The following is a 22,087-nucleotide window of genomic DNA, read 5'->3' as shown; positions in this document are numbered from 1 at the left end:
CAGAGAACAAAGACTTCTGGGCAACCTAGTTTTATTAAAGACAGGGACAGCTAAGAAGCAGAGGTAAATTCAGAATGAATTCCTATACTTTTGGACTATAGAATTTTTTAGAACTTTTTAAATAACAGAAACCAGGTTGACAGATAAAGATCTGACACCTGTCACTGATTTTTAAAACATTGTACAAATGTGAAGCTTCTTCCTCCTTAAGGGCACACACCTTCACTCCTCACATTGCTTGAGCTGTGGTGGTCAGTTTGTCCATGATCCTGGGCTAACTCTTGAGCAAACAGAGATCCAAGGGCAAGAAAAAGATTTGGCCGGGGCCCTCGTTTATGCTTTGGTATCTACCTACCCTTTTTCTAACCACATCTTTTCCACATACCCAGTCCCATTCATAGCTGATTGCCTATAGGACCACATATCCCAAGTTAGCAATCTGCTAGAATTTCACTTTTTTTTCCTATGTAGGAGACTGGAATATATATATTGATTGGAATGCATAGATAGATAGATAGATAGATACTTGGCTGCATGCATTGTATCTTTGCTGGTAATTCATTTATAGACTATATTTGTTGAACTGGTATTTGTTAATTTTTTTTGTCCTATAGTTTTTAATTTAGTTTAATTTTGCTTGGGGCAAGGCATGGTAGTGTTGGTAGGGGTTGTCATCCCTTAAGCTATAAGAACCATTTCAAAATTGCTTTTTATTTTCAACCAGAATTCTGAAGACCTGGATCCTCAGCATAAAAATTTACGCTAGAAAAGCAAGTTCTGCCAAGTATATATTACATACCTCCTGGCTATGGATTTTGGTAGGCTTACTTAGAGATATATGAAGGTCGTTTCCAATGAAGACCTATTCTGTATTGCCTTTCTTGACTTTCGTATTTGTAATACATTTTCTATTTACAAATGATATTCCTTTGTTCCTCTCAGGATAGTTTAATCTATAAATATGCACAATAAATAAAAAACATCTCCATTTGTTGGACTCTGATACTTACAGAAATTCTTTGCCTGGGCTTTTTCTTGATTGAGAAATGAGTTGGAGCAACTCAGCTCCCTTTGAACTGTCTTAACTAAAGAACCTCTCTTAGATGGTCTAGAGAAGTGCTGTCCAGTAGATTTTTCTGCAGTGATGGAAGTGACCTATGATATTTTAGGTCTAATGTGGTAGCCAGTAGCTATGGGACAGTTGAAACATGGCTGGGGCAATTGAGGAACTGTTTTGTTTTGTTTTGTTTTCCCATTTATACAACTACATGTGCTTAATAACACTGTATTAGATAGCACAGTTGTAGAGTATGGTAGTCATTTAGATCATTTCTTTTAGGCTAAAAATTCACCCAATTCATCTTTTCATTTCTCTCATGAATGTCATAGGTTTTGATTAGTAGCCTAAGCTTATATATTTTGGAACAATTTCAATTCATCACCATGTGCTTATATAATATACTGCCCACAAAATAGTGAACTAAAATGATTTTCCAGTTTTTACACTTATTCTATGGATGTCACTTTATTTTTAATAAAAACACTCATCAGATTTCTGCTGAATGCTAAAAGCTAGCCAATTACCAAACAATGACCACACAGTAATTGACTTTGGCCAGTATTGCATAAACTACTCCCTAAGTTACAAAAGAAAGGATTTGATGCGACTCCTCTTTTCAACAATCTTACAGTATTGCTGGAAAGACAAAACTAGCAGGCATGAAATAATTAAAAATCAATCAGTGCTAAACTCTATTATGCAAAATAGGAGTGTAAAAGAGGGTGAATCAGCGTAACCATAGTAGCCAATCTCTGCACTTTAAAGTCTAAAGGATCTTTAGAAATCATGTATTCTGAATTTTGTACATGACAAAATTATAGTTCAGTGGATTTACCCATGTGAAATTTTATAACCAGGCAATGACATGTCCAGAATATTAATGGAAGTTTGTTCTGACCCTCAAACCACTGGTCTTTCCTTACTACTTTGCCTTTAAAGTAGTATCTTCTGCTGTCAGAGAAGATTGTTTTTAACAATTCACGAAAAAGAAAGCCGAGTCAAGCAATTATAAAGCTAGTTCCATTCTAAATATCAGTTTTCTCTATTAGAGTGTTCCCCCAACTTTAGTTATTCACTTAACACATTCATAAGTTTTGCCATATCCTTTTACCATCTGTACTTTTATGTTATTTTATTTGTTTTAAATTTAAATTTATTACAAGGAAAATGGAAAACCAATATCATTTGTTGTAAGTAAAGGTAACTGGGAAATAAATACCTGGAAAATGAAAACTAAACTATGCTATAAATTCCCAGCCAGATACTTTGCTTAAGCCACAGGCCTGTTTTCTTTCTTATAAAGGGGATTAGTGAGTGTTGGAAAAGCATTAGATGTAATAGTCGCACATTATTATAAAAAGCAATCCATTCCTTCACTTCCAGTTTTAAAACTGTGAGATTTACAGGGTCTCATTGCTGAATCTAATACCTTTCATTTCACACCCACACAACTATGGCTGTTTTGTTACTGCTGAAGGAAGAAATTAGCCAAGGACACTTATGTCTGTGATGATAATGGCTCCTACTAGGTTACCAGCACACAGGCATGTCTGCATGAGTTTGTGTATGTGCGCTGCTTGGTGGTGGGGTTAGTGGTGGCTACTTTTCAAAATTGTATAATAATTGTGTTAAGTGTTCTGATTTGTTCTCTTGGCTGAAAGAAAGCTTGCTTTATCTACTGGTTGTTGCTTTTGCTTTTATTGTGGTCTTCCTCTATAGGGAAAAAAATTACATAATTAAGTAATTTTATTTTTTTTAATGTTAAGTAAATGGAATTTGTATAGACTATCCATCTACAAACATATAATTCTTATCATTCATTAAGTAGAAAACAATTACAGCATTCAGGAACCCATAAGTAACTCTGTGGTTTATGGAAGTGGTTTATTACAGAAAAAGGTGACATGCATATTTCTTTTAAAAGTGGAAAGTGTTGTTAAAGTATAGTTAGAAGGTCCGAAAAACTTGACTTTCATGCAAGTATTAAGGATACATTATAGTTGATTTAACTCATATATGAGAGAACTCTTAGGGGGTAGAGATGGTTCAAAGAGTCTTAGAGGAAGAGAGACTATATAATTGGTTGAGAAAGATGTGAAGTTTGCTGTTAGAGAAAATACTGATGAATGTCCAGTAGGGCAATAAAATCATAATCTTTGAGTATATCTTTTCTACCAGAGAGAAATCATTTGTACCTCAACCAGACCAAAAAAAAAATATATATATATATATATATGTATATATATGTATATATACATATATATACATATATATATATATATATATATAAAAGTAATTTGACCAGCTCGGGGCACTTACCAATAGTAAATAGTAAATGAAACAAAAGTACGTTTCCCAAGTGCAATACTTCTTGTACTTCTTGGAAATCTAGGTGATTTTGCCCCCAGCAGATATTTGGCAAAGGCTGGGGATAGTTTGGGTCTTGGCAACCTTGAGGTTGCAACTAGCATCTAGTGGGTGGAATTGAATGCTAAACATCTCACAGTGCACAGGACAGCTCCCCTGCCTCCTCTTACACTCCCAGGAAAGGATCATCTAGCCCAAAACCTCAGTGGTGTTCCATTCAAGAAACTCTGCCCTAGAGAATGGAATAACCTTTGTGTAAGCTTTTTAGGATACCAGTGTGACCCTAAAAGGAACCATACTAATTTTTCTTGCCTTCTTTCCAAGTTTTAGATAATTTTTCTTAACAAAGCAATTCAGATTTTGCGTGTGTATGTGTGTGCGTGTGTTTTTTAATACAACTGATTTATATTTTCTGAACATACCTAGAGGAAGTAGACATTGTGAGCTGATCTAGAGCTCTGCCCTTCACATTTCTTGTCCCTTTCATTTTATGACTGCTTTCTTACATTTGATATTTTTTATCTTAAAATAAATGGTAAAGAAATGTTAAAACATGCATTATCTGTCACTGTGTCCATTTTAATGAATGCTTCATTCCATTTTCTACAGGACAACATTTTTCTCAGTTGCCTATATCTTTTCCTGATTGACACAATTCTTGAAAATGAAGTAGAGGCTGATGCATAATAATGCAGGACAGGAAAGAAGTGTGTATTAGTAAAGCATAGATTCTCCCTGTTTCTGACTAAATTTAATCTACAGCTGGGAAGTTAAGGAATACAGACATACTCTCTATAAGGAAATATGGAGCAGAAAGCATCATACCTTAGTCTTTTTAACACTTCAGTGGATTGAACTGAGTCAGAAATCAAGGGCATTCTTCTACTATACACCTAATTTAGTGAAAAGTTAAAAGGAAAATTTGTTCAGAATCTACTTGATAACCCAGCAGGAGCCATTATCATTTTTGTGTATTAGTTCAGACTTTTACAAAGTACTAGCTTTGTGGTTTTTTTTTTTCTTCTTCTTCATAACTTAATGTGACTTAATTCATTAATGGATGAGACAGAGATACACAGAGATGAAGATGATAGGGATGAAAACATCAAAGAAACTCTTAGACTAGTACCTAAAGTTGTAGTTATGGAAAATATGTAATTTTACAGACTAGTTTGTCACTTAATATTACACTATCAACATTTTTTTCATGTTGCCATATTGTCTTCTTGATTATCATTTTAATGGTGTGATTTAGATGAATTTGAAAACAGCTCAAGTTTCCCACAGAAAATATGGCATCATTTATGATTGCATCTTTACATCTCTACCTCAGTTTATGATTACATCCTACCTGAATAGGATCAACACTCTTACACAAGAGTAAAAATATCTTTAGAACCTGCTACTTGATAGGTGCTTAGAAGATGCTTGTTCATTTTCTTCGGTTCAAATCCTACAATTTTTATACTGGAAGGAACCTTGAACATTTTAATTAAACAAAGTCTATTTAACTTAACTGAAGTAATGTCGAACTCTATATTTGAATTGGAAAGATTGGACAAATTCTACCTCTGCCCCTCATTGACTGTTAGATAAGTCACTTTATATCTTAGGGGATATTTCTGTATACAAGTGGGGAAGTTGCACTAGATAATGTGAAAAATTAATTTAAGATTTAACATGTTTTGCTTCTAACCAGGATGTCATGCTAAAAGAATTAAAATAAAGATCCATGGTCTCTTTAAAAAAATAAATAAATAAAAAATTAAAAAAGAAGAAGCAACAACAATAACTAATAAAGTGAGTCTTAATCTATCAAATAAGCTCACCATATGAGGAGCCCCAGAATACTATAAAGTAATACACATTTATTTGGAAACAGAAAAATTAACATCTTAAGAGCCCACTGTATATTAAGGAGGCCTTTAAATATTTTATGTAGGTTTTCTCTATTAATCCTTAGTTATGTTCTCAGTTAGGTAACATGCTTCTCAATTTATCTGAAGAAACTGAGGAGGTTACCACACTGTCCCAAACCATCAGGTATACTTTACAATATATCATGCCAATATTTAGAAAACTGATGTGTTCAATTTAAAAGTGTTACTTAAACCTAAAAGTCACAGTATTTTTCCTTATTTTTTAAAGTTCTAAAAGGACTTTACGAGAATGGTTCTGTGGACTATGTCCATTAAAAAAAAAAAAAACTCTTCAAGAAAGTGGAAAATCACTTCTTTTTTATTGCACATGAATTGTCCCTATAGCAAGGAGACTGTAAAAATCATTCTTTAGGAAAACGTCAGGGTGTGAAGACTGCGTGGATCTATGAACCGGAAGCTTAGTTAATGTGGTGGAAGACATGCCAGAGTTGAGGCCAGTGTTCTACATTCCCAAGAAAGCATCATCCAGCCCCAAATCTCATAACCTGGTGTGTGAGATAACTAATTTCTAGAAGCCATCTATAACTGAGGGAGATTTGCCAGGTAATCTCCAAAACATTGCATTCTGTCGTCTGCCTCTCCTTGTGAAACTTTCTCTTTGACTCTCGATCTCTGTGCTGTTCTGTGTGTAGTGGGCATGGGGGTCCACGGTTCTGTTGGCAAGCTTTCAGTAAATCCTCTGTTTATTGGGCTCCTGTGTGATACAACAAGTCCCAAATCATTTTAGGTGTTTGTCTGGCAGCTTCCCTTTCTGTCTAGACTGTTCCCCTTCTAGGACTACTCCAGGTTTTGACTTCCACTCCTTTTTTACATTTTCTCTATCTGCTCAAAGGAATTTCCACAATTGTAATGAGAGTCTCATGCAGAGATGGCCCTTTTCTCGTTCTCTCTTTCTCTCTCTCTCTCTCTCTTTTTTTTTTTTTTGTCATAGGTTTTATTAGTATTATACATTTCCAGTGATTTCAGTGTCACTTCTGAAGAGAGAAGAGATGAATACATGTAGGGATACGCCATGTTGGAGCCTTGGAGAAATAAATGGAGAATGAAGATTACTGATAAATTGGGGTAAGAGGCAAATAATGTCACTGAAATGTTCCAAAGGACATGTGCTTCATGGGTGGTTGGCATGGGAGGAGAGGGGGTTGTCCATAGATGGCTAGGAAGTATCAAGTGGGGAGGGGGCAAGTAAGATGATCCACACAAGAATTTTAGACTTTTCTTTTTTTTTTTTTTTTCATGTGAGCATCTGGATGAGATGGTATAGTTATTCGTTAACAGATAATTACTGACAGCCTATTTTGTGTAAACTCCACCTTGGCTGCCCATGCTGTGAAGACCAATCGGTACAGCTTCTGACTTCAAATTGCTCATGGCATTCAGGTAGAATTAGAGGCTTAAACAAATAGAATAGAAATACCACACGGGGGCGCCTGGGTGGCTCAGTGGGTTAAGCCGCTGCCTTCGGCTCAGGTCATGATCTCAGGGTCCTGGGATAGAGTCCCACATCCTGCTCTCTGCTCAGCAGGGAGCCTGTTTCCTCCTCTCTCTCTCTCTGCCTGCCTCTCTGCCTACTTGTGATCTCTCTCTGTCAAATAAATAAATAAAATCTTTAAAAAAAGAAAAAAAAAGAAATACCACACGGTAAGTGTTATAGAGGAGGTATTATAATTTAGAAGTAACTCGTTGCTCAAACTGAAAGAGAAATCTTATAACGCATATTCTGGTTAATATTTTATAGAGTAGATGATAATTATTTTTAAACTAATCAGGGGTTTGAAAAATGTTCATCAAAGAGTGACTTCTATAATATGTACATAAACTAATCAGGGTTTTGAAAAATATTCATTAGAGAGTCGTTTCTATGATACATCCAATCTAAGATTAATATGTGACACATGATTCCAAGAATCATGTTTTGAGTATCTAATCATAAGACATAGGAGATGTGGAGCTTTAGAAGGGAGAGTTAATTATGATTGGGATTCATTCTTGTTTTGGAAAATAAATAAAAGGCAATGATGCATCCTTATGAACCAACTGTAACAGCTCGAGACATGGACAGTACTTTATGAGGAGGTGTGTTTTAATGCAAAGATAATGTCTTGCAAAGGTGGAGGGCACAGGTGTCTCCTGGTTTAGAGGGAGACCTGGGTTCTCCAAAAGGTAGGCTCTCCTGAAGTAATCCTAATGCCACAACTACTTACATCTAGGCTTTGAAATGATGGGGACTGTAGAATATGGCTACATGTAGATGGGATCTCCCGGGAGGAAGAGGTGACTGAATAAACATACCAATGTTACTAAATAGGGATTTCTCTGCCTCTTACTATTACATTATCTACTCACACAATTTCCCTTATCCTGTAACAAGGGGGGGGGGGACACCAAGGGCCATAACCACGTCTCCCATCTTCTTCAAACTCCTTCCAGTGATCAGAAGAATGAAGCCATGAAATGGGAAACATTTACTTTCAGGCACTGCCTTTATTCATTTTTAATAAGGAATTATTAGGAGGCACAAGTCATGCTGTTATTAATTTCAAATTAAAACTCAGACTACGTATGACCTCTTTAAATCAGCTATTTTCCAATTCATTTATTTTGGCTGTAATTATGACTGATTGCTCAATTCTTATTGGAATAGCTATAGTGTGATTTAATTTTAGCTGAGGTGTTTATGGTAATAATTAGGGGATCTTCTCCACAGAAATGTAGAAGAAACTTACTTTTCCCTTTAACATTAAGATAAAAGACTTGGACACCTCACATACTTCCCCTTACTATATTGTGGAAAATAATATGACTGTTTATTCTGTGACTATGTCTAGGCAGCTCCAAAATACTGAACTTTGTTCGATTAAAAAAAAATGGAATGAAATATATCAGCCATGATATGTTTCTTAATGTCAGTAATTAATTTATTGGTATTATATGCTTATATGAACACATAGTCACACATAAGTACATGCAGTCACTTATATTTAATATACCTAGAGATTAGAAGCAAGTATTCCTTAATAAGACTTTTAAAAAAACAAAGGCCTATATCAAGGTCTGTGTTGTGTTCCCATTCTGAAAAACCAGACACCACATTTTTTTTCTTTTTTGTTTTTTCTTTTTTTCTTTCATTCTTTTTTTTTTTTCTTATTGAACCTAGAAGAGAAACTTCATTGATTATTTTTATTATGTTAAAAACCTCAACCTTTCTATTTGACACTGTGCTCTATTTAAACTCATCCTTTATAGTCTGACAGAAATCCATTTTAAATATTGTTTTGGAAGCCAGATTTCTGAAGCTGTCCACTGTTACTAGACCTTATTTTTGTGTGTGTGATGTACTGCACAAATTGTCTATTGATATGAAGCAGGCTGTGGAACGATTTTTCAGCTTTGATCACTAGAATGAATCGATTTTTAACAAGCCCTCGATATGGCAGCAGTTGCTGATGTTGTGTGTCTAACAACTTCATTGAAGGGCTGTATTTGATTTGCTGTTGCTAAGTGCTCTCTTTCAGTGAGCTTGTCTGTGAAGACTTCCTCAACCAACTGAAGATCTTTTATCAGGTTAGAAAATGCTGTTAAATGTTATTTACTGATTAAAAAATAATTACAGGCAGTCTCCATTACACAGAATCATTAATTTGCCATTAGTGCTAGTTGTTGGAAGCTTAGAAAATGCAAATGAAACTCAAAACCAGCTTTCTCACCAAATGGGCTGATTAAAATAAAAAGGTATTTGTTCACTTTAAATGTGCAAGGTTAGTGGCAGAATTTATTGTGGTGTTACTTTCTCTTAGTGCTTGTTATGTTTTGTGTTCCACCAGTCAGGTCACTGTTGCCTTCACAGAAAAACCATGAAATTGGAAGTCTCCAGAAATGTCAGCATCCTAGCATAATTGGAAACTTGAAATTATAAACCACTGATTATTTATGTCCCAGTTGCAAGCTACACTGTGGACCAGTATGCTAAGCTGAACAATTAACTATTATCATCGGTTTCCCGAAAATAGCAATATAGATAGCATTTTAAATCTGCAAGAGGATTGTCAGCGCCTTTTCCTTTAATCCTTATTTGATTTCTATTGTCAGTTAAAAAGCCAGGCTAGGTAAAATGCCCATATAGACAAAGTCTTTATTTTTTAAAAGCATTCTCATTAATATCACTGCAAGTTGTATTCATCAAAGTACTTTACTCTAATTTTCCTTTTAATCTCTGTTAAGACATTAATGCATTAGGGGGTTTATGTGTAAGAGTGTGTACGTGTCGTATTAGCTCTTTGGAGCATAGAAAGGGCTGTTTTTCTAAAAAAGTTTTTTTTGCCTAGTTGTCAGGTATCTTGGTATTATCCTTTTCCTTGTTGGATTCCACTAAGAATAGAATGTCCTTTAAATATTTTAACAACATAACCACAGACTATTCATGAAAGGAGGAATCCTTTCATTTAAAAATATAGTTTAGCTTTTTTCCTTAATCTTGAGATTTTCATCTTGACCAAAGACTGACAATTTTAAGAGTCTTTTTGACAGCTGTGACTGTCAAGAATAGAATAGAATAAATGATTAAACTGGGTAAATCTAGAAAACCAAACTGACATAGCAAGGAAAAAACTATATTTCTAGTTTAAGAAATAAATATGTCAAACTAGAATAATTACATTTGTCCTTAACCCACTTTCCTGAGAGGCTATCAGCCACTTTATTGCTATGAAAGAATTCAGATAAGAGAGAGAACCAACATTCTGCAGTTTCAGAAGCATAATCATGTCATTGATCAGTATAACAATTCACTCTCCTATTAAAATAGTTTAAATTACAGCAAGAGTAAAAAAAAAACAGAGATAATAAATTTTGAGTTCTGTTTTATGGGCACATCAAGTGTGAATGGGAATCAGAAAGGGGCAAAATTGCTTATAACTTCATACTTACTGCTTTTCTTCTTATCTTTGTGTTTAGTTTTGTTTTGTGTGTTAAACTGACCAGAGTGGGCCAAAAATTTTCCCATTAAGTATGAAATGAAGTGCCAAATGTGGTAGGTATATGAAGCACTATTTGTGAATATTTTTCTTGTCAGCTTTCATTTGGCTCTCTGTTAATAAGACTGATCAAAAGAAACAATTCAATGAATTTCCATGTTTATTCTGTTTCCTTGGGTGGTCTCTGGGTTTCTGTATTCTTTTAGAAACATGTTCATGTTTCATTCTTAAACATGTAAATATAGAGCAAAATTTAGGGGCTGGTCAAGAGACATGAAGTAGAGTATTTGCTTTTATCTGCCTGTTTATTCTTCAAGTTAGCAGGGCATAAAAGTTCCGCAACAGTCTGGCTCTGGCCCACCTTTTCTGAATGAAACTTTGTTCAGACCCGGAACCATAAGTTTACAATGATCATCCATGCAGTTATTAATTATATGAAAGCCATTTATTAAGATCTCTTGGTCCTCACTAATTTATTCACCAAATCACAGGTGCTTAATGATTTACCACTCACCATTTTTATCAACAACTTAGATTAAAATTAGACACTCCTTTTAAGTCTTTCCATTTCCCTTCACTCTTCTTTGGGAAAGCAAAAACGCTTTGCCCCAATTGCTGCATTTGAAAACCATCTTTTCTTGAATAATTTTTTTCAGAAAAAAAAAACATAGTTTCTATCACTTTTCTAAAATGGCAATTCTATCTTTCCCTCTGAACACATGTTAGAATAAAAGATGCCTGACAGCTGATTAGGAAAGTGACATATATTTTACTTCCTTTCAGATGAAACCTTCTAAAACCGTATTTACTTACCAGGGGCAGTGACAGCCTGTCCGGCAAAAATAATTGATATCTTTTCTGGTTATTGTAGGAGGGGAACAATGAAATAAGAAAGACCTTTCTTGTACTTTTAGAGATGAAGAACTTGGAAGAAACTGATTGTCATTGAATTAAGATTTTCTTTTAGGCACATCTTGGCCACCAACACATTCTTGCATAGTTGTAGGAACTCTTTGCTTCACTAGTGTTAATAATCAGGCTTGGTGTGTGCTGTTTTCCAATATCTTTGCCAGGGAAACATGCATATTCTGCCTCGGAGGTAGGGTAAAAAATACTTTAAAATTAGCAAGTTTATGCAGCATTATATATCCCTGAAATATTATTCAAGGTAGGTATAGTGCATCTTCAGTAATTCAGATTAATATATGCAAATGTCTTTTCTTCTTTTTTTTTTTTTAAGATTTTATTTATTTATTTGATAGAGATCACAAGTAGGCAGAGAGGCAAGCGGAGGTGGGGTGGGGGGGGAGCAGGCTCCCTGCTGAGCAGAGAGCCTGATGCGGGGCTTGATCCCAGGACACTGGGATCATAACCTGAGTCAGAGGCAGAGGCTTTAACCCACTGAGCCACCCAGGAGCCCTGCAGATGTCTTTTCTAAATGAAAGCTCATTTATTTTTGGATGAAATTTAAACTGGAATGTTGCTTCTAGTATTTATAAGTCAATTGGTCATAAGGAATTTTGTCACATCTTTCAAGATTTTTACTTTTGACGTATATAAAACAGATGTATTTATAGTACCCACATCATAAAATTGCATGTTATGAGCTTTATCTGTACAAACAACAGAATGGAAAACAATTTTTTTTTCTCTTTCTTTCTTCCTTTCTTTCTTTTTTTCTGAGACAGAGTCTGTCTGTTCTGCACTAAGAAACAAATAAAACCTGTTTGTTTGTTTGTTTGTTTGCTTGTTTGTTTTTCCAAAGGACTACAGCCCAGGAGGTTAAATTGTTTTTTTAAGCACCACAAACATTTTAAGGAAATATTTACAATGTTAATTTCTTAAAGGCTTTGTTATAAACGCTTTTTTCTTCTTGGCACTTCAACCCAGTTCTAGATCAAACAATCATCTGGAGAAGTATTAATGTATATATTTTCTTGGCTTTTGTACAAGTCGGTATTGCTCATTTTAAAACTTGATAGAGTGAGATTATTCTCTGCTCTAGAAACTACAGTTAATCTATGGCAAACCCAGAGAGCAGGAGCTGAGTGACTCTACCAAATTCCGTATTTCCTAGGCACCCTGGAAAATCCTTATTTCTATATTAAAGCATTCTTCTATATACAAATCAGTACATGGCAGATGCCAGCTGATTACAGTGTGGTGTGGGGCATCTGTAGAAGTCATGCTTTGTTGACCTAATGGGAGCTCTGTCTTCAGAGAAGTAGAAAATTGGTTGTTTCTGTAGGTTATAAATTTCCAAGCCATTGCTTGCCACCTGAGAGCATTAATCTCGTTATATTGGTTGTTTCCATAGTTAAGGAGCGGCTTGTCAGAATGCTTACTGTCCATGTCTCTTCTCCAAGCCATTAGGTAATAAATTGGATATAATGTGTAATTCCTCAGGATTTTTTTTATGTAATGAAAGATATTATGTTAAAGTCTGTGCACTAAAATGTTCTTCAGCCATCTCATATAATTTCATGTTTTTTGACCTGCAAAAACTACAAAAACTCTGTTTCCATCAGAGACCCCATTTTGCTGCTAGGTTTATCAGTTTTCTCCCTTTAAGAATGTTTGACTTTGGGGAATCATATGTAGTTTTGTTTTGTTTTTTTACTTGATTAGACGCACATTTTATTAGATCTGTACTTGAGACTTTTAACACTTAGTAAGTGTTAAAAGTAAGTAAGTCACTTAGTAAGTAAGTGACTTTAAACACTTAGTCAATTTTTGATGAATCATGAGAGATCAGGAATTTTGCCTAAATTTTATATTGTTGAGCCAATAACTTTTTGATGAACATCACTTATAATCTTGAAGCTTAATACTATAAATCGCAAATAATGAATTAAAACATAATGAACATGCACATGTTTTAAAGGATACAGTGTGTTAAAATGTTTCATATTTTCATCATATTATAATCTGTAAAACACATCCAGTTCTATTATTTCACATGTTTTACATTATTGTTTGTCTCATTATGGAATTTGTACTACCTGTCTTATTTGTGAATGGAGAAGATAGAAGTGAGGAGGTTAACTTGACCAATGAATGATCACATGCCTGGTAGGGAAAACAAAAACTAGAGAGCAGTTGAACATCATCTCTACTGAGTTGAATATCATCAGAGAGTTGAATATCATCTCTACTGCAGTACATTGAAAGTAATGCATAGTTCATTAGAATGGTATTTTATGTAACATATCAAGATTTCTTTCTCAATAATTGTGGCCATATGTTGCTATGTGATAACATGAATGAATCATGTCACGGAAGAATTTTGCAAATAATATCTGTGCAGTTTTTCCACTGCTAGATTTTCAGGTTTGGAGTCAGGTACAGGCATTTGGTGTTGCCGTATGAAAAAAAAAATGTGAATAAATACTTCCTGAACAATAGCAACAGCAACAAATTTCAGTTGAAATGTTAGATGCTTGCACACAAAACAATGCTATTTTATGACACAGACCATAGCAAATTCTAAAGCCTCCACCATATTACCAGTTGCAATTCACTTCGTTATTATTATTTTTTTGCTCCCTTAGGAGAACAATGTAACTTCTATCGCTGCAGATTCCCAAAATAAATTATTGTCGAAAAAAACCACACAGTTTCCAATAAAAATTGCACCACCCTTTTGCATCCCCCTTGTTTTGGTTGAGAATCAAAGAAGAGAAACTGTTCCCAGTGGAGAAGTCACAAGGAAGGCTTTATGTAGAAGCCAACGTTAAAATGATGCCAACAGGCAGATGGAACTCAAGTCTGAATGAGAAAATTCTGAGCCAGGCCTCTCGCTGTGGCTTTAATATAGCCCAGTTGTTCCCTGATTTCACTGTCTTTATTACTGGGATTTCAGTTATTTATGAATTGAATTCCCATGTAGTTATCTTGCTGTTATTGTAAAATGCCACATGATATTTTGTGCTAAGTCAATAAATGCCTCGTGCCACCACTGTATTTACTTTGGGTTTCTAATCTCTGTGCTTTTACCCTTTTTCTGACATTTTCCAAGTCTCTCCCAGTAAATCAGCTGGCCGCGGAGCAGTGCTTCTTTGCAGCAATTGACAGTCTGCTGCAACACGCCTAACCACCAATTCACACCCCAGGGGACTGTCCTCCCCAGGAAGAGATTTGCTATCAGTCATCTGACACTTCAGTTACTTTAAAAATTACTCCTAGGATTTGGATTTCTTAAAGGTAATTCTTAGGGAAACATGACAAAATATTTGTTATTTGAAACTTAAGCTTAAAAACAAGGCAAGCAATAAAGTAGGATCATTTCAATTGGAGAAGGAGAGGGAATATCAAGAGGTCATGGGATAAATTTTCTAATTCAGAGGTTTCAAACTTTGGAGCAAGATCTGTAATAAGAAATATAATTTACAGTGTGACTTGTATTCATTTAATACTATGACTAAAACCAAAGTTGCATAAGCAATACTTATCCTTGTGACATGGATTGTCAAAGTGTAATCTCTTTTAAAGTTAAAAACATGATTTTCATACAAAAACAAAATGAACACATGCCAAGATTTCATTCAGCTCATTAATTTTTGAGGGCATCAGTGAGACATGAAGATTGGTTAACAGATCATTGAGGATCTGGGTATACATAGGGAATTTAATAGAGATATTAAGGTCGCTAAGTTAGGTATAACACTGGTTAAGGTGTTATAGGACAACCAGTCACAACTTATGAGGCTTTATTTTTTACTGGACAGAGACTATTTGCATATGTACTATACAAAAATTTATAAGTTTACATGGTCTTTCACTAAATTCAATTCACTAAATGAATAGCAGAGTCAAAGTTTAGTCCCCTAAATAATGATAGGTTGAATCTTTTAAAAAAATGTACCTGTATGATATTGAAAGACCAACTTTCTTATTCATTGTTCCCAAATTTGTTTAATTCTTCTTAATAGGCTCCATTCTGATGTTTTCTATTGTGTTCTTTTTCATTTTTAAAAGCTGATATGTCTCACCAAATTATTTTCATATGCTGTTAGTAGGCCATGATTCATCGTAAATAATATCACTCTAAGGTACAAATAAGGACACCCCCAAACACCACCAGACAGAGGCAAATTTCTTTTTCTATCTTACGAATACAAAGGTCACAAGGAGAAGGAGGGGTTGGGAGTAGAAGGAGGAAAAGGAAGTGTCTACTAACAGGTAAACTGAGGTATATTAAAAACTTTAAGACTTCATTTGAGCAAAAAATTGTTCTAATAGGGCAGTGGAAAAGCAAAAGTGGTTAGGAACACTCCACTAGAAGAGACAGTGGAAAGACTTACAGAGAAAGTGTGAAAAAACTTCTTCTTCTTCTTCTTTTTTTTAGGAAATACCTAAATGTGCTAGAAACTGGGAAACACAGGGACAGCACTCCTGTGAAAAGAGCAATGGTTGGGCAAGGAGCTGGAACCCTTGGATTTGTACCTGGCCCTGTGCCAAGTGTGTATACACATTATCTTGTGTAATCCTCTCAGCAGTTCAGTGAGGGGAGAGGGCCACCACTTTGCAGATGAAGAAATAATTTCAGAATTGTTAAATAACTTGCACAGGGTGAGAAGGAGTCCTGACTTGAACCTAGAGAAAAATAAAGAAAGCAAGGAAAATATTTGACTGGCTTTATCTTAAAGTATACTTGGCTGTTTGTGATTGGTTGTCCTTAGTGTTTTGGTTTCATAATACCTTCTAACACATGAAATCTAAATGTTAACCTATTTGCACATATTTAAGTAGCTGAGATCATAGATACAACATTCCCTACCTGAGTCTAGAGAATTTTGTAATTGCTCCTTTTCTTCTACATACAGTTCTATATTAAAATACTTAAAGATGTGACAGTTATTATTGCTAATAGATCATTGCTGTAAAATGCTCTAAATTTTGTAAGTTAAAGAGCACCGTTCTGATAAAATGTACCATTATTATATAAGATTTTCCACCTGTGGAGGTTTCTAATTATGCTTTCCATGCATTAAAAAAAAAATGCAGCTAGAAAAACTGATAAATGGCCGACAGCTACTTCCCTGCTGATTATACAAAATTTCATTATAGTAGAACATTTAACAATTTAATTCTGGGCTCTCTCAGGAATAGTCTGTTAAATGCCTTGCTTAGGTCTCTTTTTAAGCACCAAATTTTCAGCTTAAATAAAAGGTACATTGAGCTTTTGCCATAAGCAAAGTTAAGTCATTAAATTACAAAAGGTGAGCTTGAAGATGACAGGTAAAGATACAAGAAATAAACATAATCAAAACATGTCCAAGAGTTTTCTTCTCCCTTTCTCATTCTTAGAGAGACAATAATTGTTGAGATGGAAATGAGGCAGTTTCACTGAAAGGCTACTCTCCTGGTTGCTGAAAGATAAGTCTTAAAGTTCCCATAAATATTTAAAAAAAATTTTGAGGCATAATTATACCTTTTACAGAGTGCTTCAGACAGTTGCGGTCATGGGTCTCTAGAGTTCTCTTTTTTCCACTGCCTTCTTCCACCTCCACCTTCTTCCCTGAGTCTTCTGATTACATTAGAGAAAGAGAAGGCTTCATTTAGGCACTAATGTGTCTATTGTACTTTCTGGTTCAACACGAGGCAAATGCTATTCTCCCATATTGTAACTGAAAAAGCAGGCCCCAGATCAGTTGTCTTGGGACCTCTGTAGGCAGGAGAGTTGTGCCAGGGCCTCTGGGGGTAGAGTCTGTATCTGAGGACCAACAACAGTGTAGCCCAGGAAGACAGACCAGAGGGTATTTATTCACAGCTTGGAAGCATAAGTCAGAAAGTTTTATAGCCATTATAATTCCAGGAATCTTCGTTTGGTTTCCATTATGTACCTAAAATCACCACTGTGCCTATCATTTCCTGATGCTATGTTTTAGGGATCTAATTCTCTTCCTTTCTAAGGATGCTGGGGGAAGAATAGTTACTTCTGTTATACATAGGAATATTTTCTTCTTCTGTTGTTGCTCAAATATACTGACCCTCTGCTATTGACCCCTCCTTAGTCATGTTTCTGTTCTACTTTTTATCTTGTGCTCTAGCCACAACACACACCACATACCTTCCTGTTCATGCAAAGGGCAGAGGACATCTAGTGTAGAGAGGATCACCGGTTTGGAATCAGTTCAACCTCTTTTTGGATCCTGGTGTTTCCCCTCTGCTTGTCCTTGTAGGGAAGGAAAAAGTACTTTTTCTTCTACCTTGTTATGTTCAGGACCTAGGGCAATGCAAATTTAAGTGACAAAAGAAATTAGTTAACAGGGAAATGGTTTATTACGTGTGCATATGGAGACTTTCATAGAAAAATAGTGAAGATCCAAAGAAGTGGGCTAGAACCTGAGGCTTATGTGCCATTTTAACAAAGAATGATAAATTTGTGGAAAAGTGGCAAGATAAAGGAAAGATGTTTAATGGGAAGCAAACTGTGGGAAGGTAAATTTTTGAGGAAACTGATGGAAGATAAAGTTTGTCTTGTACCTTCTTACAGACTCCTTAGTGCCATCTCTGGGCTGGTAAGAATTTAGAATCATCTGTGGTGTAGGTAAATGGTGGTGGGGGTGGGGGGAGAGAGTAGAGAAGAGAGCCTTTTTGGAGTCTGTTGGGTTTTGGTATCTTTTATTAAAAATAATGCTTCTGCCAAAATGGTAGATTTTTTTACTGGTATATTCTGATCCCCTTCAAACTTGACAAAGTTACTCACTTCTTAGATCCTCAACATCATACTCTATAAGAGAGTAAAACCTTATGTGACTGTTGCAGAAACAAATGCCTCTTACCTCTGCCTGGACTGGGCACTACTCCCTTTTCGAGGCCTCTAAGAAAAGTGTTTCTCTACTCCTAGTATTCTTGGATTTTACTCTTCATTCTCTTCTTTGTTGTTTGTTGTTGTTGTTGTTGTTGTTGTTGTTTGTCTATTAAGTTACTTCAATATCCTCCAGTTGGACAATCCTACTTAGAGGTTGGGGGGGGGGACGGGAAGAAGCTGATGAGGGGTAAAGACAATGAAGTGGTAGGAGACTGAGGGAGTGTAAACATTTACCATTTTTGTCCTGCCCCTAAACATGTAGAAGTTATATAGTAACCCTCCCTATAATACCCCCTTTATCCTTCATTCTTTCCATCCAAAATAGTGCAGTTTTGTAAGTCTTTGAAGGTCCATCTCAGACATCATATTTTTATTTAATTTATTTGAGCTCCTTAGCTGGAAGTACTTTTCTCACCCTAAACTTCCACGGAGTTTTTGTTTGTTTGTTTGTTTGTTTATGTCATTTATTTGTGTATTGCCCTGACTACTTTTCACACTTTAGGATAAGTGGGTATCTGAAGTTTCTTTTCAAATTGACCTGTAGAACAACATCTCTTCCAGTTGCCACACAAGAATTAGATAAATGACTGCACTTACATGACTGAATTTGAGTTGGAAATAGAAATATTTGATTTAATTAATCATTACTGATGGGCAGCATCCCAATACTACTATTCTACCACGAATAAATGTTGTAGGAGGGAAAAAAATTCTGAAAGATTAATTCTTTGGACCCATGTTGACTCTCTTGTTACCATTGAGACTGCTCATTGTACCAATAGTTTAGCAATGTGAGAGATTATTTTTCCTTGGGTTGGTAGCAATTCTGATAACTGCTGATTTAGGCAGAACTCACACCAGGAACTTCACAGTGAAAGCTGCTATACCATCACTAAATCTGTGAGCCCATTCCTCATCCAGTTTGAAAGTTTCAAATGAAGCTCTTTTTATTCTTTCACACTTTATATACATTATGTGTAAAGTCAAAGTAGACCCTCCCCAAATCTGACCTTTTCTCAAAATTTCAGAAGTTAAATAAAAGTAAACCAGTGACTGGTTTCATTTCAGCTGGATTTCCCATAGAAGGACCAAGGAGAGTTGTGGGTCACATTTTATGTCATTAGATAAGAATAAATCCCTGATAATCTATGACTTAAAAAAAGATAAATTTTGCTGTTACGGCAACTGGTTTGTGTTAAAATATGATACTTTACTATACATCACTGCTTTATTTCTTTAAGATTTTGGGTGAATTAGTGAATTAGTGGTGAATTAGTGCTTTTTCAAAACACTAAGAACACGTCTGAACTATAAGATTCGAGGGCATGAAGATTCTTTTAAGATGAAGGCAATCAAGATACTGCAGGATCAAGAGAAACTTTTTGCCCCCCCCATACAGAAGAATCTAAATTTCCCAGAATAATGGTTATTGCCAGAGATACATTTTATCTGAGTGACACAACTCTATGGCAGGGCAAACATCTAATTACTAAACATCTGTTCTTATTGCCTTGTGAAGTCTATTCCTTCCTTTCAAAGTCCCAGACTCCCACCACCTTCCCTTTAGTTCAGGATGGCATATATATACCTCATGGCCTGACGGTCTTTGGAATATCCATGTCTGTGTGGATTCCCTGTACATGCAAAATTATATCTGATTTTCTTCTGTTACTCTGTCTCATGTTAATTTGATTCTTAGTCCAGCTAGAAGGACCTTGAGGGGACAGGAGATTCTTGTTTCCAGACAGTAGTTTACTTCTTTAATGACCAAAAGGACAGTGTGCCCTATATTTAAGAAAAAAGACAGTTATGTTTTGCTTGGTGAGAAAATAGATACACATTTTTGGAATTAAACTATGATTCAGTTATCTAGAAGATTAGCCAATAAATGCATTTGTGTTACTGTAATTGATTCCATTTGCAAATTGGAATTTTGCAAACAAAACTCACTTGCTACTTTCTTGACCCCATTGACTCTGCACAGTTACATTCAGATGCATGCTTCAAGGGGAAAACATGAAAAGCCTGTCTTTCTTTCACCATCTATCTCTGTCTTACCATAGATTTATGTTTTCATTGTGATTATTCTTTTAAGGAAAGGCAAAGCATGAATGATTTTCCTTGTAACATAAAAAATTCTGATTTAATTGTTTTTAATAGTTGATTCTGGTTTCTCACTTCAATTGTGTTCTTCTTGACAAGCTCCTATTTCCTGATTCCCCCTGCTCAGCTTCCCATCCTGTAGCTTGACAGGAAGATATTAAAAGACTGATGAAAAACTGTGTTATGCCTCTAGCACTCTGCATTTTACCTTAACAGTTACTCAATAATTATTTGTTGAATGAGAGCTTAATTTTCCCTTTTATGTAAGACTTGGTGTGTGGCAGAAGGCAGTAAGCTAGAGATGGTGGCTTATAGTGTGGGGCTCATGAAACTGGACACCAAACAATAGTAAGCAGCGAGGCACAAAAAGCAAGGAAAGGAGAGTTTGTACCCCTGGCTGGGAAATCTCTAGAACATCATCTAGCCATCCAGAATCACTGGATTTGTGAAATCTATGAGGTTAAAGAAAACCCTTCCTTTGTTCTTGTCTTCTTCTGTCTCACAGATCTCACACCATACCTGGCACGGGGACATAGAAAAATGCCATTAATGTCTTACTATTCATACAAACAGAGATAAGCTTGTCTAAATGCAAAATGGAATTAAATAATTTTCCTTTTAATCTCTGACATACTTTAGGTTAATCCAGAGTATTTTGAAAGATGATTCTCATTTAAAAGAAGATAGGCTTATACATATAAAATGTTTATGTATAATATAAAGATAGTAAGTCTATCTGAGTAATTACTATAGGACCAAATAGCCAGGTTGCTTATTTATTTTTAATCTTGAGTAAGTGGCATAACAATGACTCACACTGTGCAGTGAAATATTTGGTGATACAGACACAGAAGGACTTTTTAAATTTCTATTTTGGGAGCAAAAGTAGGATTCCTAATCAGAGCGGCACCCTTTAAAATCATTCAATTGATGCCTGTGTATTTAGGGAGAAAAGAAATGAGGAACATGAATAGATTTCCTGAGAGAGTTAGAGTGAACAGTGATTAAGCTTAGAACATAAAATTACCATTTATGATTAGTTCAGTTCAATTAATTCCATCTATCTATCCATCCCTTAATTCATTTATTCAATCAGCCAGCATTTATTGAAAAACCTATTTTGTGTCAGGCTCTAGGCAAAGCTCTGGGGATGTAGGGATCAAAGACACCATCAAAGAATTCATGGTCTTGTGGTAAAGACAGAGATGTAATTGCAGTACCCGAGGGCAGCACGAGTTTTATGCTAGGGAGTAAGAGGGAGATCTGGAAGCACATAGACCAGGCAAGTGGTGCAGGCTGTAATTCACATAGAATGTGAAAACCACATAGAAGGCAAGAGAATGAGGTGCCAACAGTGACCAAAACGCAGTCCCCTCCAAGATGGGAAATGTTCCTTACCCACAGGAAGATTACAATTCTTATTTCTCTTAGTTTTAATGCATATGTGTAGAGGCAATCATCTTTTAAGATTTTCTTTTTAAAGATTCACTTATTTATTGGAGGGGGGAAGAGGGAAAGGGAGAGAGAGTCTCAAGCAGACTCTGTGCTGAGTGCAGAGCCTGATGGGATCGATCTCACCACCCTGAGATCATGAACTGAACCAAAACCAAAAGTCATTTGTTTAGCGGACTGAGCCACCCTGGTACCCCATCTTTGAAGATGTTTTTAGCTCTGAGTGACTTCACTGAAGTTTCTGGTGATAAACACTGAGTGTGTAATCTTAGTTTTTCAACTGTTTATTTGTTCGAAGAGTTCTGGTTTGCACACTACCATTCCCATCTGCCAAAGAATTTCATCACTATCATGAGTCTCGCTCATTGCTGTACTC

At 35.5% G+C, this 22,087-nt stretch overlaps 1 long non-coding RNA gene across 1 annotated transcript in view; it reads left to right on the top strand.

Annotated features, from left to right (window-relative positions):
* The window catches only part of LOC132010098 (uncharacterized), a 256,813-nt gene extending 240,693 nt beyond the window's left edge, over positions 1-16,120 (top strand). The window contains exons 7-11 of the long non-coding RNA XR_009402159.1: positions 6,299-6,432; positions 8,843-8,931; positions 10,321-10,396; positions 14,359-14,543; positions 15,688-16,120. This is a non-coding gene — a long non-coding RNA (uncharacterized LOC132010098). The remainder of the gene's footprint in view (positions 1-6,298; positions 6,433-8,842; positions 8,932-10,320; positions 10,397-14,358; positions 14,544-15,687) is intronic.
* Positions 16,121-22,087: the final 5,967 nt, after the last annotated feature.

The sequence above is a fragment of the Mustela nigripes genome, chromosome 2 (genome assembly GCF_022355385.1).
Source record: "Mustela nigripes isolate SB6536 chromosome 2, MUSNIG.SB6536, whole genome shotgun sequence".
NCBI classification, from domain to species: domain Eukaryota; kingdom Metazoa; phylum Chordata; class Mammalia; order Carnivora; family Mustelidae; genus Mustela; species Mustela nigripes.
Note: the sequence above shows the minus strand (reverse complement) of the source record. Positions and strands in the feature narration are given on the sequence as shown.